At 35.1% G+C, this 25,403-nt stretch overlaps 1 pseudogene across 1 annotated transcript in view; it reads right to left on the bottom strand.

Annotated features, from left to right (window-relative positions):
• Window positions 1-2,458: 2,458 nt before the first annotated feature.
• LOC149558961 (protein ACCELERATED CELL DEATH 6-like) overlaps window positions 2,459-25,403 on the bottom strand; it is a 48,013-nt pseudogene continuing 25,068 nt past the window's right edge. The window contains exons 2-4 of the transcript XR_016365089.1: window positions 18,817-19,261; window positions 18,257-18,720; window positions 2,459-3,352 (exon numbers count right to left, since the gene is read on the bottom strand). The product of XR_016365089.1 is annotated as a protein ACCELERATED CELL DEATH 6-like (transcript). The remainder of the gene's footprint in view (window positions 3,353-18,256; window positions 18,721-18,816; window positions 19,262-25,403) is intronic.

Below are 25,403 nucleotides of genomic sequence, written 5' to 3'. Positions count from 1 at the left end.
GGTACACCTAGTTTTATCCAGAAGATAACTGGTGAGGAAAATAAGATAAAGGATTGGCATGAATGGTTAAATTCTTTTTTTTGTATTATGAAGCATGAGAGGATTGTTGCTTACATCAATGGAGAAACAGTTATTGCAACAATATTTGATATTGTTGATCTTTTGTATAAGTTGGAGGCGAACATGAGCAAAATAGTTACAGAGGTTAGAGCTATAACTGATGCAAAGTGGAATAAGTGCCTCAATGAATAAGTGTACTCAGGGGAGCAACTTGGCCAGATGAAGAATCTAATATTAACATCTGGGAGGTGATTGCTGACATAAAGGCTATTCCATCTGGAGATAGTGACTGAGCATGCAAAAAAGTCAAAGAACATCAGGAGGGAGGACAACTATCTGATAGAGACATCTTATCTTTGTGGTTCACCTCCTGTGGATGTTCTCTCATTACAAATTACAGAGTTGATCTTGAACAACAGAATTGACAGCTGCTCAAATTTTGGCTATCTCTAGTATTATTTTTGTAATTGTTTTTGTCTCATTTGAAAAGGTTGTTTTAACCCAACTTTTAACATGTGTCCTCCCATCTGACACGTGTTACAATCCTTGTTTCTATAAAAGGATTTCCAAGATGTAGAGTGAAGGTCCAAGTTTCATTTTGTTGAACTAGGATTTGTTCAAGTTTTAAGTTGTTCCATGCATACTATAATTTTGTTCCAAAATTGAATGGAAAGTTAACAGTTGCTAGTCTATTTGAGTTATTTTTCTGATAGGGATGGTCATTGAATTTATATAATGTCAAAGAAATTAATACAAATGTTGAATGTTGAATGTTGATTGTTCATCCCAAATTTTGCCTCTTCATTTATTTCTATTATGTTCTATGAGATTTAAAGGCAAAGTTTTTTAAATTTCAGTTGTAATTCACTTGGATTATATCTCAACTTGTTTTTGCTAATAATCTAATGGGTTATGTAAATGCTTAATGTAAATTGAAAGAACTTTATGGTTTTCATTAAAGATATTGATAAGTATGAGATCTAAAAATGAACATTGATTACCTTTTCACAAAGTGTCAAGATAAGATCCAGAAGTTGATGTCTAATTCTTGTGAGTCTATAGCCTGATAGATAAGGCATTGGCCATCCTCTAAAGTTGATCTAATTGGAATGTTTCATACTATGTAAAAAATTCATATAAATCAAAGATTTAATTTTCTTTTATTGAATTTTGAAAACGTCAGCCTGTGCTTGATTCGTGGAGTTTAGGGTTTGATAAACTAGCAATTCATCATCTCTTTATTGTCTTTGAGTTAGAAGAATTGGGGCTAAATCATATGTTGTTTTGGGAGTCATGTTGAGAATCTGAATTTTGAGTAAATAAAGAATGAATTCCTAAGTACACCTGCCTGAATCTTGCATAATTCAAAGTGGAGAAGACACCAGAAGTCTTGTTAGTTGGTCCCTTTAATTTGCATATTAGAACACTCATTATGGTCTTTAGCTAATTCCTAGGTTTTCCGATCATCTAAGAGGTAGTTGAAATTCTTCCAAATCAGAATCCAACCTGGTAGGTGTTACATTTATTTCTAAAATACTCTAATAAAAGTCTTGAAATTTATCTTCAATTTTGATATCTTTTAAAAGGTTAAATAGTTTTTACTTCTAGTTATGAGCCTCTTGAGGTCATAATGGGCCACCTCTCAGCTTCCATGAAACGAAGATTTAATAATAACATTCTAAAAAGATTTGAATATTAATAGTAACAGCAGTATCAAATATAACACATATTACCTATCACATTATGTTTATAATAGTAAAATCAAGACTCAAATTTGATGGCCATATTGGTCATTTGCACTTTTGAACCTTATATGACAATTAAACTTATTACTAAATTGTAATAATTGACAATTTAGTATTGTGTGTGTGTGTGTGTGTGTGTGAGAGAGAGAGAGAGAGATGATTCAATTTAGTTACTTTTCAATGTTTCTATTTATATATAATTCTATTATATATGTTTCTATTTTGATTGTTATATATTTATATTAATTTAGAATCTAGTTAAAATAGAATATCTCAAATTTAAAAATTTATTGTGATAATTTCTTTTAAATAAGACACTCGTTCCTTTTACTTGAAATTTTTGTATGTAGTACTAATTATAAATTATAAGTTATTTATAAAGACTTACTAATTTATAATTATAAGTTATTTATAAAGACTTACTAATTTATATTTATTATGTTCTAATAGTTACTAAATACCTATACCTATTTATAAAGACATCTGTACTAATAGTTACGAATAGTGAACAAGTAAAAATTATAAAATTCCTTTTCCAAAAAAAATTGTAAGTATTTATAGAACAAAATGACTGCAATATATATAGAGAGAGAGAGATTCTTTTAGAGTCTATAAACAGACAGTCCGTATATGAATCTATGAGTAACTTATAATAACATAGAAACAGTAGATAACATAGAATTAATAGAGCCATTAGTAAGAGAACATAACGACTCATGCAATTTGATCTCTCGTTTACAAGTGAGCAGCGAAAATAGTTATGAACGCTATGACAATCGCTTGAGCGAACAAATAGAAAGAAAACCTTTCCCGTGTCTCAGTAATATATTTGGCCCAGGAACTAAGACCTGGAGATATCGGAAGGAGGGTGAGAGCGAAAACTGGTGGAACGCCAACAATAATGAACTCACAGACTGAAAGAGATACATACTCATTGAAAGCTTCCTCGTCCATCCTCCTAAGCTTAGCATGGTCGTAGGTTGTTGTATAGGAAACGGCGGCAGTGAGGAATGCTATTATCGTCGACACGATTGAAAAGAGCAAACTCATCCCGGAAACATAGGACAGCAACGGCGCTTCTTCCGAATTATTGTAAAACAATACTTGTCGAGCTAACCAAGCGAAAACCACAGTAAGGGAGTGGTGAAGGCCACAGTGTCACTGAATAGGAACAATCTAAAACGCCAATGAAATGCCATCCTAGCAGCTCCATAGTGTATACTATTTTTGTCATCCTCGATTCCTCCAGGAATTTGAAAAATGGCTGCAAATGTGACGGTGGCAATGAGTGATGCCACTACCATGTGCGTATTTATCATATCTTTGTCTCCCACTCGCTTCGAATCTTTACTTGGATGGCGAGCTGTTTTAGATTTTGGTGTGAGACTCCACCCAATGGCTCCTTTACCTTTTAGTATATGTACGATGATGGCACAATTGGGGTTGTTTTGAACTGCTGCTGCTGATGCTATGTCAAGTGCAGTCAAGCCTTCATTGTTGAGAGCATTCACATCTACACCTGGAAATGAGACAAGGTATTCCAGCAGCTGCACTCACAACATCTTATTACATTACGTCTGACGTATTTCTTCTCACAAAGTCCATTACTTTCACACCTTGCATATTGTAAAGAGTTTTATAAACATTTTACTTCAGATAAGGGGGAGGATTTAATAGTTGGACATTTTAACTTCCATATTTTTCAAAATTCTATCTGTAAATTTCAATTCAATTCTACATTTATACAGAAACTTATGTGGCAGGTCTCTTACTTATAACTAAGGTTTCAAGATCACATCATGAAATGCAATGTCAAGCATTCATTTATCCAAGGTGTCCAAAAAGGTTCCAAAAAAATGTGAAACCAATAGTCATGCACTAAGTCATGTTTTATTGGTGCATTAATGTGGCATCATATGATTTGTTAGTTTTACATCTAAGAAATGCAATTCATTTAGTTATGAGTAATCATTATCCACAGTTACTACTTTAAAGTCACAACTATTAGTGCAGTATTGTCAAAAATATTGGACTTTAAATCAGCAAGTGTTATCACAACTATTAGAATACGCTCAACTACTTGGCCCTCCCCCTTTATTATCATATACATTAAATTTAAATATTTTTATTGATGAAGTTTGCATATAAATGTTTTTGATAACTAAAACCAATAGAACAAGGGTCTTGTCTGTAACACCAACCCAAAAGTGAAAATAAAAACAACTAAATAGAAGACAGACCATTAACAGCAAATTAGCAGCATAGCAAGCAACCCACATGTTTCATGGGGGGGTGGGGGGGGGGGGGGGCGGGGGAATGAAAGACTATCAGGTGACTTTTACTTGCCGACGGACAACTGCCCAAGCAATACATTTAGTAATGTCCTCACCACCATGGGGATGTAGTGTAGCCCTCTTCACAAGACAATTAGCACCAGGAACAGAGTGTTGATAGTGTTGTGCCTCCAGAGCCAAATGGTTGAAGAAAATCAGGAGTAGTCATCAGAGGAGGGTCTGTGTAGCCAGAGGGTACCGTACTAGCAGCAAGAGGCAGAGTTGGGTCCACCAAGTCTGCCGAAACAACAAGAGCATCTCCCTGGGGGGATTCATCACTGGCTTCTGAAGAATTGTTAGAGGAAAAGAATTAAAGGTCATGAATTAGGTCAAATGTTCATTATTTACTTCCTTCCACCAAGTGGAAGCACCTTTACAGCATGAGAGAGAACAATCAATAGCCAAATGACCAATAGAGAGGCATCCTCGAAATCGAAAGGGGAGACCCTCATAAACAATGATTGAGTCCAAGGCCTATCCCCAACCATAAGAACCACATCCCTTTGGAAGGGGTGTGGAGATGTCAATGTCCACCAAAATGCGAGCGAAGGTAGAGATGCCCATAATTGTCGTAGCCTTATCCACCTTTAAGAATCAGCCAATAGAGTTTCTAATGGCCTCAAAGGAAGAATTCTCCCAAAAATGAAGGTGAGGATTTACCCAAATGCTGGATGCACACTGAGTAGTTCAATAAGAGGGTTAAAGAAGATTGTCCAGTGTTTGGTCAAGAGAGAGTGATTCACCCAGCCCCACGGTGTACTCTAACACCAAATCACAGTCTTGAAGAAATGAAAAGAGCAATAGAAAACACCTTTGCACAAGGGAAAACTCAATGTTACCTAAGACGAGATCTCCAAGAATTGGAAACCCACCGATGCAAATCTGAAAAGGCAAGAAACCGATGAATCTATAGACTAACCCACAAAGTTGGTAGAAATCCATATTCTTCGCCGCATCCAAGCTACACACCACCACAAGGGGTGTCTTGGCACAGGCAAGAGGTCAACATTTCTCCTTTGAAGAAATAGCTGCAGCAGACTTGGCAACGTGAGTAAAACTCTGTCAACCAACAACTCTGTGGAACTCTTCCACTACTTGCCAAAATTCCAAAATCATCAGCAGCAAGGTATAAAGTAGACACAGGTGCCTTGAAAGAGAGGGTCCAAGGCAATCCCCACTCAGTACATCAGAAATGGCAGCAGGGAAGTCTACCAGAACAGGTGAAGACACAAGAGCACCCCTAGGGACAGAGGGTAGAGTAGTCATTCCAGCAAGCACTAAGGTCTTGAAGTTAATTTTTTTTTGCCTTGGTGGGAATACTTGTTGGCACAGTAGCAGATGTAGATGTGAATGACATCATTTCAAAACCTATCTAATAGGGTATCATTTTTGTATATTCATGTTATTTTCATCCTGGTGATGGATCAAGGAGTATGATCCAAAACGTCGATGGTAAACAACATATACACAATCATTTCTATAAACATTATAGCTAGATCTTCTTCTACTTTTACATTTATTTTGAAGTGACTAAATGTATCTACACGTGATAAATTGTATACATTTGTAAATATGCCCCTTTCCTAATGATACTTCTTTGTTTATAAACATTACAAATACATTTGTGTCCTGACTTATCAATGCCAACACACATTCTAATATGTAAATTTAAATAAGATTTCAATTATAGCAATCTATACACACATTATGTTATATTTTAATATCTATTTTATTTGATTGTTCCCATATCATAAGTCATTCTCATGAGCACAAGGTATGATAATTGACTGTGACTTGAAAATTCTGAAATTCATTCAAATGTTAACTTATTCGTATTTGGATAGTATTTCAATACTCTTTGTAATCCTAAGTTTATTATTATTTGATTTAATCTATTATTGCACACTCATATAAAAGAGTGTTCCACATTGAGGTGAGAGTCTTTACTACACACAATGTAATATTTTATTTCTATAAGAAATTGAAAGAGCATCCAATGACATAAAGATCTGAAAGAACATTTTATGACATTATGAGATATGGAAGAGAACTTTTGACAATTCTATGACGTGTAAAAACATGTGAGGGGGTCACCTTTTCTTTTCATAATTACCTTTTCTTTTCATAATAAAAGTAGTGAAGTAATGATGTTGTCAGTACAAAGACAAGCCAGAAAGTCTATTTACAACTTGTTTAAGAACAAAATAGAATAGATCAATTTAAACACACTAGCAACACCTAGTAACCCACATCAAGAGTGGGTAAAAAATTCACCCACAACATGGGGAAGAGATTGGGGAGAGGAGGAAGCAAAATATTTCCTACACCGACTAACAATAGTCCTAGGATATTATCATTAGGAACACCATCATAATGGGGAGCAACTAGAGAAATCTTCTTCACGAGACTATCAATGCAAAGGACAATCCTAACAAGGTTGCACATGTACCAAAGGTTGGAGCATAATAGGAGAAATAGTTGGAGAAAGGTCCATGCAGAAAGAGATCTATCAACAAGAGGTGGAGTAGGATCCACAGGGCTTGAGGAGGCCAAACCAACAACAAAAGAAAAACATCATCTTAAGAGGACCATCATCATCTTGTAAAGAGTCATCAAAGGAAGAATTGGAAGGCACGACAATTAGCTAATCACCATTGGCATCCTTCAACTAAGCAATAGTGTCTTAATGATGCAAGAGAGAACAATCTATGGCCAAGTGACTAGTAGAGAAGCACCAATAACATCGAAAAGGGAGACCCCCATAATCCAACAACTTTGTCCATGGCCTATCCCCAACCATGAGAGCCACATCCCCAAGAAGAGGTAAGGACTAAGACCAAAATGCATTCAAAAGTAGTATAACCCATGGAGGTATCATCTACCTTCAAAAAAGCAAGATCAAGACTTCGTACAAATTCATAAACAACCTACCTTATCCAATGAGAGAAGAAGGCCCATCTTGCAATCCTCCGCCATTTATTCTGACTAAGTAGAAGGCATTGATAGAATCAAACAAATTGCTCAAGGTGCAGAAGTTTGGATTGACAGTATCTAGAATGAAGCAAATATAAGCATGTCAAGAGCTTTGTACAAGTTCATGCTAGGGCATTGCCCATCCTTTCTAGGATTCACTGCATAGTGGAATCATGGGATGATGACCGCATCTATCAGGACAAAATGGTCTTCGATTTGCAAGAATTGATAGAAACACATAGGCAAACATTGGTCGATGGTGGGATCATCAAGGAAGGAGATGCATATGACTTTCCTTGATGGTATGGCACAATACTCATGGCAAGGGAAATGTTTGCACTACCAAAGCACTACCAGAGATCTCCAACACTATAGCATCAGTGCTATCATGGAGGATGGCTGAAGATGAGATAATTGTAGACAACCTAAAGAGCAAATTAGAGGAATCCTTCAGATTGAATATCTTCACTAGAGATGATTTTGAGAACCTCTCCACATTCTCAAAAGACATGCATACAGGCTAGGACTTGTTGCCAAAATGGGAAGAAAGCTTGTGGAAATCCGAGCATGCAATGAGAGCCTTGGAATTCAAGCATGAATCGGCATCGAGCGTCAACATGGATAAATTGGAGATGGTATTGGATAGATTCCAAGAATTCAACGACAAAGTCAAAGATAGATGCATTTAATGCATAGTGGGTGTGTGCAATGTTAATTTATTTCACCCTACTCTCTTCCTAAACGAGCATAGTGGGCATTTATTACCTGCTATGGTAGTGGATTACTTTTTACATTAATGTAGATTCTTCTTTCTTTGCCCTAAGCCTACTTAGGGCTGATGTGACAAAAAAGGGTGATCAATTATTGTTTCAATCTAGGACACCCATTGTCTTCAAGGAACTATAAAAAGGTCTCTTCTTCTCATTTGTAAGGAGTGGATCTTCAGAATATTGCTATGAGCTACTATAACAATAAAGTCTTCATTGAAGTTTGGTGAATAATTGAAGTGTTTTAGTGCTTGCTTGGTTTCATAATTCCCTCATTTAGATTAAGGTTGTTAGATAAAGTGTGGTGATTGAGATGGAAAATATGATGGTGTTTCAATGGATTATTTTGGTTCAGACTTTTGACAATTTACTCATTGTAAATCATTGTGCAAAGTTAGCCTGAACCCCATTCTTGTGTATGCTTAACTTCTATCATTCACATGCATTGTTCTTTCTGATGGTGTTCGTGGTGATATGAAAATCTTTTGCATAACCCTTCAAGATTGCACCAATTCACATGTAGTTGTAGTATAGCTTGGCGAAGCGGAGCTCAATTATTGGGGAATTTGTCCATCAAAGTATTGTTTGTTGTTGTCATTACTCTTAGGATTAGACTAGAATTTCTTAGCCCTTTCCCCTTTTATTTCTACATATTTTGTTAGGATCCCAAAATATTACTTCACTGCAAAATCTTCTAATAGCTCCCACATCTAGCATGATTTGAAATTAATTTGAGTGAACATACGTAAGGCCCCTTTTTGATATATAGTAAATCACATCAACCACCAAGCGTATCCACAATCAAGACCTAACATAAAAGATACCTTGGAGTCATCATATGATCTTCTCACAATCTTAGCATACCCAACAATTTGTTCAAGAGAGGATAAGATACATCTGTATTTTGTTCTACTGTTTGGTGGGTCATAAAATGCACATCAACAGAAATTGGTGCTAGGAGGGCTAGTACACATTATCAAGATTCAGAAGAAGTTTCACATACTAGAGAAAAAGAATCTTATGGTCAACCTCAGGAGAAAAGGAACTGCAAGAATTAAATTTTGATCCAAAGCCTAGGCAAGGTAAGAAAGAAGCATCTACAAGTTAGAATTCACCAAGTGTAGCCGGACTTACAAGAACATTCCAGACTCCATCTCAACATCAAGCACAAAGAAATGCCCACACGCAACAAGCAGGAGTTCAACAAGAAGCTACACAAATTCGACAACTGTTTTTGCAGATACCTATACAAGTTGTTGCACCTAAAGCCACTCAACAAGAAGTTCCATTGATGGCCTAACAACAGTAATGTCGTCCATAGAATGCATTGCCCCTCACGACATTTGTTGCTTACCACAATATGTCAAAGAATCGGAATCCTGAGCACTTTTGTTCTAAATTCTTTGTGAATGATGTCAATCGCACCGCAGATAAACACATTAAGATTTTTGAAGACGCTTTGCAAAACCAAAATGTTCAAAAAGAGGATGTTGCTTGCAATCTATTCCCCTATTCGTTGGGCATGATGGAGCCCTAATTTGTGCAAATTAGGACCTCCATTTGTAAAATAATGTTAGAAAATTTACATTCAGAGACTTCCAAAATCAGCCTTGATGGGTGAAAACCAATGCAGCAAGAACCCAATGCAGATTTAGTTGGCCTTGATTGTTGCAACTCTAAAAGGTTTCAACATAATGGAGAAGATCACAGAGTTAGCAATGATATTTTTGAGCCTATAAAAGACACTAAAGTAGAGTCTCCTAATGCTATAACTGATATTTGCAATGATAGCATTCAATCTAGTGAGTCCAATGAATCTGGAACATCTGGAGATAGTTCTTATACTGTGTCCTCTAAAGATCTGGAAAAAGGAAATTGTTCATACGCTTAGTCAAAATGAACTTGAACAAGAGACTTCTAGTATTAGCATTCAATAAAGATTAGAAAGTACGAGAAACTTATGAAGAAACAAAACTATAATACAAAGATTGTCACAGACATATCTTTGCCATGAACAATAATCTGAAGAAGACAAAGAAAATTGGAAACAAAGTTGCAGAGGATGACGGTGAGTATATGACTACAGATATGTGACAAAATTTTAAAAGTGCTCGATGAAAAACAAATATAGCAGCAATATATATATATATATATATATATATATATATATATATATATATATATATATATATATATATATACTCCTTCGTCTGCAACGACAGTGAAATGGAATGAAAGATATATGTGGAAGAAACGAGAGTATGTGAGCCAGAGAAACGATCTATAAAGAACACAAAAGTGCTTATGGAAACACAGTTCGAAGATCCTAGAGATGTCATCAGTTGACTCACAGACATATATATATATATATATATATATATATATATAGATATACTCCTTCGTCTGCAACGACAGTGAAATGGAATGAAAGATATATGTGGAAGAAACGAGAGTATGTGAGCCAGAGAAACGATCTATAAAGAACACAAAAGTGCTTATGGAAACACAGTTCGAAGATCCTAGAGATGTCATCAGTTGACTCACAGACAGCAATGATAAGTTAGAGACAACAACGATATAGTTTCCATGTCAAGCAGTCATGGGAGTTCACCAATGCATATGTGTACAGCGACATTACATAGAAAATACTAGATCATCACCAAAAGTGAAGGTCCTATAACAATAACAGCAAAGCTGTAAAAGGATGTTCAGGAAATATAGAATATTAGCAATTTTTTTGAAGCCAATCAAATACAGCAACAAACGTGGGGAATATGCAACAGTGGAGAAAGTTGAGATGCCATAGGGATTTCGGTCCACATATATATTTATGGAAAAACTAAGATTATATTGATCTCGTCAGATAACAATGCAGACAAGACTATTATCAATCTATATAAACATGAAAACAAGTTAAGGAAATAATAATTGGTTTAAAGAAAAGAAGTCCAAAGTATTCATAAACAAATAGCAATGCAGCGTATTTGAAACAGTTAAGAATAAATATTTTATTAAATAAAAAGATATTTGAAAAGTCACACCCTTAATCAAATAGGATATAAATGAAGGATACTTTATTTGAATGGAGGGAAGTCAGCAGTAAAAAGAAAGTAGAAACACAATATATAAAGAGAAATAAGGAGGGATGGAATGTTTTTTGTAGTTTTGGTATATTGAATATTGTAAATGAAGAACACACTATTTGTACTCATTTTTCAAATTTAATGCAAGAGCTTTGTTTTTTTATTCATCTTGAAAATCAAAGTTCAAAGTATTTTGTTCAGATTTATCCCCTGTGATTATTAATTTCAAAATCAATTGCTACTAAAAGTGATGAAGTTGATTTCAATACAAGTCTTTGATAATCAGAATTTCCATATGAAATGTTGTCTATGTGAATTTTGTCTAATTTTTTTTTCAAGAAAAATTAAATTCAATTAGACTAGGGATTATGTTGCCAATTGAAGCTTCGGTCTATAGTGGATGGTATAGCACTGTCTCTCAAAGTTGTATATAAGGATCTGGAAAAAGTTTGACTCTATTTACCCAAGGTAGGATAAGGGACTAGTCTGCAATTTATTTTGTGAAAGTATGTTGATGTCTGAGGCCTTGAAGTTCAACATTCTACCATATCCATAAATCATAAACACTATTGCTTTCATTTAAATAATATTCATTTCATAAGTAAACATGTCAAAGCATTTATATAACTTTATTTTGATCAAGTTTAAGAATTTTGCCAACTGAAGAACCTCCAACATTTAAATTTGCTATAGAAAAGCTTTAAACCAAGTAATTAAGGTTTGAGGTGAAGGTTTACCTACCTAGGTTTAGCAAAGTCTAAAGTGCAAGGGAAGTGAATCAAGAGGTTATTCATGTTCGTTGGCCAAAGTTGATTATGTAATCCTATTAGAGAATTGGCAAAGCTCTTGGATTTCCAATCTGTGGCTTTGGGAACCAAAACTGACAACTCTACTGGGAAAGTTGTTCACAATAAGTCTTGTGAAGTTACCCAAATGTTCTTGTTTTGCAGACCTAAAATAAAAGATATTTTTCAAAGTGCACTTTGCTGGAAGGAAGAGCCCAGAGAATCCAACAATCAATATATTCCTCGAAGACAGGTGGTGACTCTATTCAGATAATTAGTGACTCTGCTGAGGGAAGTGACTCAGAGAAATGTATTTTTCTCATTTTTTAAAGAAGGAACATTGTTATTGCAAAATCTACCAGCCAAGGAAAAGAAGACACTGTTTTCCGAGTGAAATTAGACCATTGGACCTCAGAGGGTTTCAATGTAGTCCTAATGATTTATATTTAAGACTCTTACATATTGCTCTGAAACTCTATGGAGAAGGTGGTGAATATGCCCTCGACCATTTGGATGCCTTCTATAGGCTCATACATGCATACAAAGTAGATTCAGAAAGTCATGCAATGAAGCTCTTTGTCAGAACCTTGAAGGAATTTGCCACGGAGTCATATGACTTATTGACCCCACAAAGTATTTCATCATGGTGGGATTTGGACCAATGTTTCCTTGTTGTATTCCATGATGCAGATCAAGAAGGAGAGGACATGTATGAAGACCAAAGCTGCAACATCGAAGAAGATCCTAACATGTATCTACTTGATGCCTTTTTCAGTTTGGAGAGATTTGAAGAGGAGTCTTCTGCATAATTATACAGAAGGACAGCAAATACGTATCAGGGGATACCTGCAGATATTGTGCCTTCACGAAAAGCATTCATAAGAACTGTCAAAGAATTGGGGATCTTAGATGAGCTTAGCTTGGATATGTTACTTAGATTATGGAGCAAGACTGTTGTGAATCAAATCATGTTGCAGAGTTTGATGACAGAACTCTAGATCATAATGAAGTAGAATATACATCTAATGATCTCCATGCAGAAGATAATGAATGCAAGATCAAAGATGCATATGAGTTAAGTGATGTTTTAGATGCAGGAGAAGTTGTAGATCAAATGGAGTAAGAGCCTATCAATGGTGAAATTTCCATGGCAGCAGCAGACACCAATAATCATAGGGAGGATGATCTTCTTAGTGTAGAAGAGATCTCTAATTTACTTGAAACAGAATATCAATAGCACATAGAGAAACATGTTCAAAATTTTCTGCATCCCGAATCTAAAGAAGATAGAACTATGGGAACTAAATACTTAAGTGATGCTTTGTGAGCGGAGGGAGATTTGAACTACTCGGCAGAAATATCTGTCCATGATAAGATTTCCATAGAAGTAGAAAGTCTAAATTAATGAAGCGTGTTTAGTATTACCATCAAATAAGTAGCTAAAAATATGTTTTCTTCTACTTAGAGTGTGTTGCTCCCAATATTATAGTGTTGACTTTTAGCCATTGCTTATTAAATTTACCCTGCATTGTAGAGGATTAATGGGTTACGTTTAAATTGGAAACAAGTCTGATTTACTTAATTTTTTCATCTCGTTGAATACAGTTTCTATTTCGATTATCTATTTTCAATTTTTTTGCATGCTACATCCTTTGTCTCTGTGAGCCTTGGCTAGTTGTTGGGCATAGAATGAATCCATTCAATCATAATGCTCATCAGTCGGAGTATATTTGCAGTTGTATTTCTATTTATGTCCCCTCTAATATGCAAGGAGGCATCAACAGCGACATATGCTTCATGGTATAGTCCTGTGAGATTCAATGAGGGTTTCAACTTTCAACAATCTTTGGAGTCCTGAGCATGAAACAGTGTCACAAAGCCAATCTCAGATAACTCTCTGGCTTGATAGGCAGGTAATCATTTGATTGTTTTTAGATTCTTATGCTTGCATTCAACCCTTTCGCTTTTTTAAACCACTTGATTGATATTGCTAAAAAAGGTAGTCTTTGAATTAATGAATGTAGGAGTCAGGCTACTTTAGTGCACCCATTAAACTACAGCCTGGCTACACTGCAGGGGTTGACAATGCATTCTATGTAATATTTTCTGTGTTAACTCATGTTTCCTTTTGTTCTCTAGAGTTGAGAATATTTATGGCAGTGTTTTACAAATCAAAGTGATGATCTGTTCTTCTGCTTAATAGTTTTGTTAAATAACTTCATAGTTTAGCTGAAAAGAAATTGTTTGTTTTCAGCTTCTTCTCATTTCTTGGGCTGTGATGGCACCAACTGCAGATAGCATGCATGATTGTAGATTTATTTTTGTTTTATGCGCTTAAGTATAGCAGCAGGAGATGCCAAATAGAAGATACTGATATAGATTATTGATATGCAGCATTTCTTCTCATGTATTAACAATGCAGAAAATTAATAGAACATGGTAGAGAAGAGAAGTGTATTTAGCAGTAGGAACTCCCAAATTAAAAGTTAATGACACCACTTATTGATCTGTATATTTCTGTGAAGCTGCAAATTTGTTTCAAGCTTTCAGAAAAGCACTCTTTTGCATTATTAAAAATTAAATATTTCCTGATTATAATCATTAATTTGAATCTATATTAATTGTTGAATGTGAAGTACAGAATGTGTAAAAACATTTGCATTGTCAACTACAAAATCTACTGCTCTTGCTTCTCCAGAAGTTCAGACTGACCTTATCAGCCAGCACAGTGAGTGTGCTACTGAAAATAATCTTCTCTAATCAAATCAGTGGTCTTCAAATTTGATCCTCTTTGTCCACTTCTTTCATGCTAATCATTTTAGCTACTTTTTTCATGCTAATCATTGTATCTCCTTCCTTTCCTCACGTACAACACAGAAAAAAGTACCAGCTCCAAGAAAGCTCCTTCCAAACCACCCAACAAGATGCTTTTGGAACACCTGAAACCCTTATGCTAAGGGCAAACTGAACTAAATATCTTATTTTTAATCAGGGCTGTTTTTTATGTTCTTTGTTAGCAGACAGCAGAAACCCCTGAATTTATCTTATAGAATTTAGCTTATATGGGGCCGTATGGCTGTAATGATTTAGTTTGTGAAAGTAAAACATGACCATGAATCATGGACAAGTTTGTGCTTTCATTCTACTATTGTCACAGACAATACAAATTTATTGACTAGAAGCATTGATATTTTTGGTCATTTCTGACACTGAACTGCACATAATATCTGCCATGTATGTGCTGCAGCTTTTTTACACACATTTCTAAGTTTACACTATTAATCCTTGCCTGAGATGGAGTTATCCTAAATCCTTGTACTCTCATCCAATTTGCTTTTTCATCACAATTGAACTTAGCTCAAAGCTTCATTATCCTCCATTTGCTTCCATTTCACTGTTTTACAAATGCAAAGATCACATCGTTGCAATTATTCGAATGCCAACTCCAGCATTACTATTTTGGCAAGAGGCAGGGACTTCAGCCCCATCGCAGCTCTTGTTTTTCCCTTTTTCCCCTTAACATGTTTTATAACCCTTTTCACCAAGTCCCTGATAGATGTCAGAAATATGAAATATGTTGGCTATTGAATATGATGGAGATGTGCCATGACCCCCATTTGAAACCCTAATTGTGATATCTCAATACATGATGTAGCTACCAATGCCTCACATGATCCTTCAATTTTGTTAAATCTCTAAAGGAGACAAAATTGTAAAAAGATAGATAACTCAAGTATGGTGTTTTTGGGGAAAATCTAATGAAAAGCCATCAATACATCTCAGTTAATGATAATACTATTGCTGGTCATCTTCAATATTGTCAAGACAACAATGATGTGAAATACTGGATCAACAAATACGGTATTAATGCCATATCATCACACCAGGAAACACTTTTAGTTACTTGGCAACTGATAGTCCAAAAATAACAGTTATGGAGAACATAAGTATCATGAATTTTAGCATCGAAGCTAGAAAGGAGAAGTTGTTATTGGGAAAATTAAAGTGTGTATGGATGTCTGCGGCAATCACAAGGAGTCAGATCCTTCTCTGTGAAGATTCATGACAAATATGCCCATTATCATAGAGACAGCAATAATGATCAGAACATTTGAACATTTATCAATTGTTACAGATGATATACGATCTTCTAAATCTGACTGCAATTGAAAATCAAGCAGCACCTAACAATTCAATAAAGAGTAAACAAAAGTTAACTGGCTATGCATAGTGAATGGTAATTATTTGACAGTAACAGTAACTTGGATGTATGCTGTGATATAAGGCTCACTGTGAATTACGAAATATGGTGCCAGCAATTACTTACACTGGTGTTCATTATGAAGAGTCATTGGCAATAGTTAAACAAAGATTGATGGTGTGCGATGAATAGCATTTAGTCAAATAGACCAAGGACTCTACTAATCAAAGGGATGTTATACTATCAATAATAATAAGGCAATAAGCAATAACATTAATACCATTGATTTATTATTAAGAAATGCCGATGTTAAACTCTAGACATGTATAACTAATTAGACATCAATCACAGAAGAAGGTTATCAGGTTATTACAAAGAGGTGCATTTAAAACGTGGAGATATGATTAAGGAAAAGACAGTGTCCTTTGGAAGGAAACCATCCCATGTACGTGGTATAAGCTGAGGTTCAAACACATTTATTTTGGCATCAGCGAACAAGGAAAATAGACTAGCATGATAGGAGGAAAGCTTGAATCATCATATTCATCTAACCAGCAATCTATAGCAGTACATGTTTTTATAATTATTTCAGCGGTATCTGGTGTGAGCAACTCCCTATGTATATACAACACTATGAGTTATCCATGTGTTCTTAATACTGAAACATGTGCATACATTTTAATTGCAAATGACTGTTCATATAGCAATGTGCTTAGGAGGCTGAACACATCTTATTATAGTACAATGTTAATTATTTGCATATGATTTTTTTAATATATGGCCATATTGAATAAGTGGATTGATAAAATACTATATTTGTATTCATCTCTGACTGTCATAGCCTGCCACAATAGGCGAAGTGAGGATTCCCAATCAGGGGAAACAGTGATGAGGTCACTTTCTAAGAAACCACTCCATGTGGTAACTAAAGAGTCCGGGGGCAAAGGGGAACAAGGTGGACTACCTTGGGGTTTAGGAAGGGTACACTTTCAGGACACCTTGTTGTGAAGACCCTTCACCATCCCTATCATGAGAAGTGAACCTTCAATCAGGAGAGACAAATTAAGGGTGACTAATGGAGGGAAAAGGCAATAGGAGCCCACACTAGGTATGCCACCTCATATGTATTACACGGGCCACATGAGGCCAAGAGGAATGGTACATCCACTCTTGGGCCAAGGGTAGAAGGTTTCTACGATGCCTCATTAAACCATCTGATCTTGTCATCTCTGTAGTTGAATGGCATCAAAGTTAATTCTAGCAATCTATTGGTCCAATTAACATTTCTTATATATGTTTATTTCTAATTAAAAGAAATCTAACTATTGAGTTGTGATTATAAATAAAATACTAACAATATTGCAGAATTTCAATTTAAGGATTACACAATTGAAGAAAACTGTATATATGGTAAACCTAACCCTAATCTTGTGTAATTGTGATTACTGGGGCTATTTGAAAAAGGGACATTACAAGGTACATATTAAGGGAGCATAGAAGTATAATGTTCCCCTTTACTTTGTGCCTCCTCTTGATTGTGTATTTTGTTCTAGCTAATATTTAGAGGGGAATGTTATTCTTTAACTTTTAATGAAACCTTTCTTTTTCCAAGCTATATCTTGTTTGTCTGTAATGTACATTTTCTTCTAATTGTAATATTCTTGTTTTATCAGATTTAAACATTACTTTCAAACTTCTGTCATCCATTTACATAGCCATGGCCCTCAGCAATGCATATAATTGTTAAATATTAACAGTGATATTCATACTGGTCTGAGAAGTGCAAACCGCACCTTAATCTTCTCCCCTTGTACCATACAAAAGCATTATATACACTACACTTGACAAATAGGATGGGCAGCGATCCTTGGCAGTAAACATATTATGTATTAACTATAACTAATTGTTATGTTAGTTAACATTTTTTATCTCCTTCATAGGCGCCGATTTCTACAAGTAATGTATGGGCTGACCTAGAGAGGGTCATGTCCCTTTAAGGGACATGCCCTTTGATCTTGGTATAAGGGGTGGTGTTATTCTAGTTTAAGGACACACAAGAAATATAAGTCTGCTCCTTTAAGCAATTCTGCCTATACGAATTTATTGCAGAGATAAAACAAATTCAGAACAGCATTTAATATTCTGATAACTCCTCCTACATTCAGAAGATAAAGAAGATCATCTACAGCAAGCATAAAAGGTATTATCTAAGTCTGATTTAATAACAGAATTTGCAGAAAATTTACAATAATAAGCAAAGAGAAATGAAATCTCAGATCCAGAAACAGACAAGTTAAAGGATGCCAAACCTGGGGATCCACTGCATTCATTGCTGCCAAGTGTAATGGTGTATTTCCAGAAAGGTCATGATCATAGCTCACCAATTTCCTTACTTCTGTACTGTGTTTTTCTTCTAGCAGATTCATTGTTACAATTAGTTGATTATATTCCACGGAGAAATGCAGAACAGATTTATGATCTGAACTGCGGATTTCTACACAGTCTGGCATTTTTTACATGAATTCACTGATTATGCTCCAAGTGCCTTTCATAGCTGCTATATGAACTGCGCACCTTCCACACTCATCCTCCTCTATCATTAATGAGTTTTCCCACCAACGATGATTTATCATTGCCCTCACTAACTCAATGTGTCCTCTACGCACCACTGCATGCAAAATGGGGATTGCAGGAATATTCAGGTTTGGATCATCAAGGAAGATATTATCTGGACTGGGTCTGATAGGATAGTCAAGCATTGCCACAACTACATCTGCCTCAAACTCAAGTTAATTAATGTCAATATATTGGGGATGCATCTGGAGACTTAAATCTTACTTCAACTAGAACAAATAACATGTGACTCTACCTGTATGTCCCCTGTAAGCTGCTTCTCTAATAGATCGATCCCATTCAAATACATTTTCATGTAACCTGGTTTGCAAGAAATGCCTAACTGTTTCCACGCAGCCATACTGTGAAGCGAGTATTAAAGCTGTCTCTCCAAGCTTATTGAAATGGTAGACATAACTCTGTCTGCAAAGGAGAATATCTACAACCTCTCTGTTATCAGTTTTAGCTGCTTCATGCAGTGGCATATTGCAATCCTTGTTTTCAGCTCCGGCCAAAGAGGGGCTCATTTGAAGAATCCATCTAACGAGATCTACATGGCATTTCCTTGCAGCAATATGCAGAGAAGTATCTCCTTGGAAAGTAACCTCAAACAGAATGAGTGGGTCCAAACTATACAAATCTTGAACTTTAGTAAGACTGCCACTCTGCAAAGCATGGAAGAGTTCGCTTTTCATCCTTACCTATGACATAGGATGCACTGACAAAATCAGATACAGCAGAAAAAAACTTAGCCACAAAATTGTGTTGACCAGAGACAATTATTGTAGATGAAAGAAAGTGTGAAAATGAAATAAAAGTTATGTCCGGTCGGGAAAAAGAGCAAGCCATGAATATTTATGGAAGTCCTTTTTTTATGAATATTTCTCATAACATTTATAAATAGAGGGAATTATTATAACATTAAAAATGAGAGGTAGACACATTCACAAAGTCTACTGCGATCAAGTTCTAAAAAAAGACAAAATAATAGGGTCAAATCCAACAAAGTCCAAACTGCTAGAGTAAAACGAGAAGGATCCTTGTCACTAGGATTGCCCCATATATTTTCAGTGACAACATCATTAATCAAGCTGGCTGGTGAAAGCGGTTTCTTCTCCAGAAGGGTTATTTGGAGGTTGCTAAATGTGGCATGGAGGAGTGGCCAAGTTCTGTTAACTTTCCTAAGTCAAGTTGATTACAATCACCTTGCCTATGAAAAGAGGTGGACCTCTTAGAAAGCTACTCCCAACTGTTGTGAGCAAGGGTACTTTAGGCAATTGGGGGTTGAGAGCCATAGGGGCCACATAGAGTGAGATATATGATCATGCCTCACATGAATCTCTGTCCATATCTACATCCTCATTTTGTCGAGGAAAGATCAAGTAGAACACAAGCGATAGTACATAGAACATCCCCTAGGTGATCTAATAGCTCCTAAGATAAGCATGTAAGTACAACTTTATGAGCACACACCTAAATTTGCATGAGTACATTAGATCGAACCATGCCTTTAATATACAAAGACTAGTGTAGATCAAATAACATAGCAAGACAAAAAAGAGCATTATATATATTTTTTTCAAATGCTATCAAACCTAGGCATATTTGTCTATAGATAAGGTTAATCTCCAAGTAAAACAATATGCCAACAAAATAAGAGTAGGCCTAAAAAACTTACAAAGAAATTATGCATCCAACTCCAAGCCTCATATGCTTTGGGATAAAACCAAAAGAATCCATCTAATCGAAGAGTCAAAAAATGGAGATTAGGAATACCCATGTGAGCCAAGTCGCTATCCAAAGGGAGGCCTTGATATAAAATGCACAAGGCAAAATTAGCCAAATTAGGAGCCAAACTACTAACCAAATACACTACAACTAGCAATACCAAGCCCCTATAGAAGACTAGAGCTGCTATCGAATATTTAGCTAATCCACCATATGCATGTGAGGGAATAGCTCCACAAGTATCCTTTGGGAAGCTTGTAGTTATGAAAGGGTGTATTTGAATGCAACTTCCATCCATCCATCCACAAGGTTTGAGAGACTTGACCCCAATTTTGTAAAGAATCTGGGGAGGCATAACATCAATAACCAATCAAAAGACTTCATTGTCTTGGGTAGCCAAATTCCATTTTAATTTTAATTAAGGCCAAGTAATATTAAGTTAGGTACTTATATCAATAAAATTTAAAAACAAGTGAATGCCACTCAAAAAATTAATGCAAAAGTGGGGATGGTCTTGAGAATAGAGAACCAAAGAACAAAAAAACAAATTGTTAAGTGACAAAAAGGCCATTATACAAATCACTTTCCACTTGAAAACGCCAATAATTGATGGTTTCTTAGGTTTTCCATATACTTTTGATGACAAAAGTACTCTAAATTTTAACATTGTCCTGAATTGTGCAAAGAGTGCTAAGGTCTAGGCCCTCTCAACTCAAATGACCAACTAGTACTCTCAAATCAATACAATTTTTTAATTATTTTTTCTAAGGGTCATTGTCTTCATAGTGTTGTGATAATCCATTTAGCACATAGAATAATACCTTACAGACTAAGAGCAAGCCTTATCCTCCAAAAATGTGAGGTAGCCAATCAAACTCCCAAGCCACATGGTGAAAATCATGAAATTCTACATAATTAGCCTAGATAAAATATTTGAAGAGATTCTCAATGTGAATGTAAAAATATTTCAATGGCACACAAGGAGACAAATAACATGCATGGAAACCAACACTTCAAAAATAAATCTAGAATTTACCACCCAATGAAAGAGACTCGAATAAAATAAGTACGATTTTTTTCCACAAAACAATCATAGCTTGACAAGTGTAGACAGCAAGGCTTGAAATGTATAAGGTGAGTCATACAAAGAGGAACACTTCCCCATGATCAAGCAAATGCTAATAGAATTGGTTAAGTCAATGCTAGTCATTAAAAGGTGTTTATCCTACACAACTCTATCATAGCTTGGGTTTATGTCCTATTTAGAAAGGATTATTAATAGCATCATGTATAACTTTGATATTTAATTAAGACGATTATGGTTAATATGATCATGTTTTCATTTATGTGGATTGTTTAATCAATAATATTCACATGGGGATTATATTCATGAATGGATAATGTATTTACAATACTATTAATAGTTTATTGTTTCCAAGATTATGAAGATGAAGATGACTATTCCTTCCTTCTTAATGGATGCAGAAGTAGATCAATCCCATGAACATGGGCACAGTATCATCAAAGAGAGGAGGTGCAGACATGGGGTGAAGATCAGAAATGTCACCTGAGCAGGAATCCATACCGAAGTATTTGGTCATCAAGTCTCGGATTAGGTTGTTGCCTTGGTCATGTCAAGTTGGCTAATCATTCTTGTCCTCTTTTTAATAAAAGAATTAATGACTCTTGATTAATAGAAGTGCACTGTGATCTTTTCCTATCAATTGAAAGGAACAACCATGGAAAACTCTTCATTTATCTTTGTTTGGTTATATATACATAACATACACATAAATGGATACAAATATATGTATATATAGATAAATGTATATGTGTATGTCAATGATCATAACATATATGAACCCCATTTATACGACCATACGTAGACACATGAATGTAGGTGTATTCTACAAGCACCATGTGTATGCATTTATAATGGTTGGGCAATCCAGTATGTGGAATGTACGTTTGCAATAGGTTAATAGCACGTGTGTATATATATAGATGCAATGTCTATGCAACCTTGTGCTATTAGGGCTTGATATTATTCTTTATATTATGGTATTGTTGGTCAAGCCCAACTTCTAATAAATTTATAATTAAACTTTCTCATCAACAAGGCATACCTTCTTGGGTGGCAATGTAACTCTTCTTGTCGCCCAATATCAATGAGGAGTTACTTTTTCTTGATAGATCATTCTTGTTAAAAGCATTTCGGCTCATTTTGTTATTGCGGCTGAAAAATAGTGCTTTACATCTTGTGCCTGTGGAAATCATTACCAAATATGAAATTTTCAGGGTGATAGCATTATAGTTTGTAACTAACGTCATCGCACCAGCAAGGATAGCACACAAGAGCCTTAGGAAAGAGTTTCGCTTCCAAGATTTACCAGACATGCTCTTCTTCATGAAGCTATGTCGTATTATGTATTTATATTTGCATGTTGTCCAGTCGATCGTAGAAGATCTTTGTGCTCGATGTTAGAATTGATATAGAGAGTTTAGTAGTAAACCAAATTTATATTTTGACACTAATACATGTTTGCTTGCTAATCGAATCAGTCAATCATGAGTATGATCCATATAATCATTGTTACATATTGATATACAAGAGTTTAGATGCAAACCATATTTACATTGTATCTTTATAGGTATTTGCTACATATGCAATCATTGGAATGTTGATAGTTGTGTATAATATTGAAATGTTATTATAATAAAGGATTAATGCATTTTTAAATATGCCCCATCCGGTTCGCATTTCTAATCAAAGCAACTGGATTATACTCTTGATTGTTATTCTTTTCCAAAAGAACTGTTGTGCATCTGCATATAGGAAAAAGAGCTGTCTCAATGACTCATATCTTCTCAAAAAAGAAATCATGCCATGTTTTGAGCATTGCATTGGACTACACTCATCTTAAATTGGACGATCATAATTTTTTTCATAGAATTAACCAAACGAAACATCTCTTGCCTGAAGCATAAAAGAATCCTTAGAATCAGTAATGGGGAGAAGATTCATTTCAGTTTATTTCAGTAATATACTGTTTATTTGCAGACAAGAATCAAACTGAAACTGAGTCACATGTCTTATCTGGAACTAAGTTCTAAGATTGGGATAGACAAAACCCTTTAATGCTGTATTCATAGATTTCCCTTAGGAAATGATCGCCAAGGAACTGAGATTAAGTAGCGTTAGTTTGTTTGTCAACCTGTAAAGTAAGATGTCAAGGGAATGTTACCCTGCAGCAAGAGTTAGGGTGTTGCCTAATCTTAATCCTAAACCAAAATAGAAATCAGGGAAAATTATGAAAACCCTAGAGCGTCACAAATATATTCACATTGCCTTGTACAATTTGACATTATTATTGCCATTTAGGACAGCACATCCTAAAGGTCGGGGAAGAAATAATTTGAGTCTAGGACTCTTACACGAGTTTGGCAGCAACATTGACAACACAAAGTACAGTGCTTGCACCTCTAAAACCTTGGCCAAGGTAGCACTATGTACACGGGTAGTAACCATTAGTCACTAGAACTAGCAGGGCAATGTCTAACTAGGAAGGTCATTTTCATAGCAAAGATGTCTATAGGTGCGACTGGCTAGGACAGTTGTGGGTTCTACACTAAGTCTCAGATGGCCTGAAACATCGGATCCCATGTCTGCATCTCTCATGTATGATCGGGCCACTTCCATTAGGAAACTTGTGCAGGAGAACATTAAGGTCGAGATCCTCTTATGATATTCCTCTCCACTTAAAAGTAATCAGGAACATTTACAAAGAGACACAGGAATTGACCTTCACCTTATCAGGTTCTATAGTCACTGCTTTGTCAATTTGTTTCAGTTAATGAATTGTTACTTGGCATTAAAGAATTGGAAAAATGTTGATACTCTTTTTCATGTGAAGTTAGTTATTCAAGTGATATCATACCTTTCTTTCTGCTATTTAGCGAACTATTCAATTATTTGTGTTCATGAGAAAAGGCATGCAATTATTTCTATTATTAAAGAATAAAAGCAAAAAAAATATTTCCTATTCTTTATTTGAAAATATTGTTGATGGATAGTTTTTCGCATGTAATAAATTGTCTAAATTGTATTCAAGATAATGCACTCATTGGCAAGAAGGATTATTGCCCTATTGTAGAGAGATGGACAAATTCCTTATTTCCATAATTTGAAACTCTGCCAAATTTAAATACTCATCTTCAATTCTTGCTTATTCTAGATCAGACCATTATCATATTTGAGGGGATGTGTTATGGAACGACAATCAAAGAAAATTTAAATCTTCAAATGTGAGAAAATATGGTTCAGGGATAGAAACTTTTTGGTGGCAAATGCACCTTTTGTTTCACGATCTAGACTATTCTCGACAGCAAAAATAATTCTATTTATAAATGGACAGATTAAGCAACTGAACCAGCTGCATTTAAAAAATATTTTTGAATAAAAAAACTTCTTCAGTAGTTGCAAGACCTTAATGATCATGTTATTGAGCTTAGAATGAATGATGAATCCTTTGAGAAACACAAACAACTACTAAAAGAGTTGGAAATTATTAAATGGAGAAAATTTATTGGCAACAGAGATCATGAAAAACCTTAATTGAAGGGGGGTGACAGATATGCGAAGTTTTTCCATATGTCAAAAAATATCATGAGACATATCAATATAATTTTCTCTATCAAATCAAAATCCAATAAGAGTGTCAAAGTTCCAAGTCTAGTCCAAATGCAATTATTAAGGCAGAAAAAGATAAGGAATTTCTAAACTACATACCAAAGGTAGTCACCCCTTAGGATGATAAGAATTTATTGTCATGTTGATGTGAGTTTTGTTCCCCTACAACATAAAGAATCAAATACTTAGCATTCCAAAATGATTGTGAATAGATTGTGCGATCAAATGAGATAACCTCAAGGTTCCTTCTTAATTTGGACTTTTACTTAGTTATAATGATGTAATAAGATTGATGCAGGAGCATCTTAAATAAAGGGGAGACATGTTGAATGTAAAATTTAAAATTTAAAAAAAGGAGAAAAAAAAGAAAAAGAAAAGAGGAATTTCTATTTTCAAAGTGCGTAGGTGGCGTAAATAGAAAAATA

Source organism: Cupressus sempervirens, chromosome 5 (genome assembly GCF_028749045.1).
Source record: "Cupressus sempervirens isolate cs-2001-9-10 chromosome 5, ASM2874904v1, whole genome shotgun sequence".
Taxonomy (NCBI): Eukaryota; Viridiplantae; Streptophyta; class Pinopsida; order Cupressales; family Cupressaceae; genus Cupressus; species Cupressus sempervirens.
Note: the sequence above shows the minus strand (reverse complement) of the source record. Positions and strands in the feature narration are given on the sequence as shown.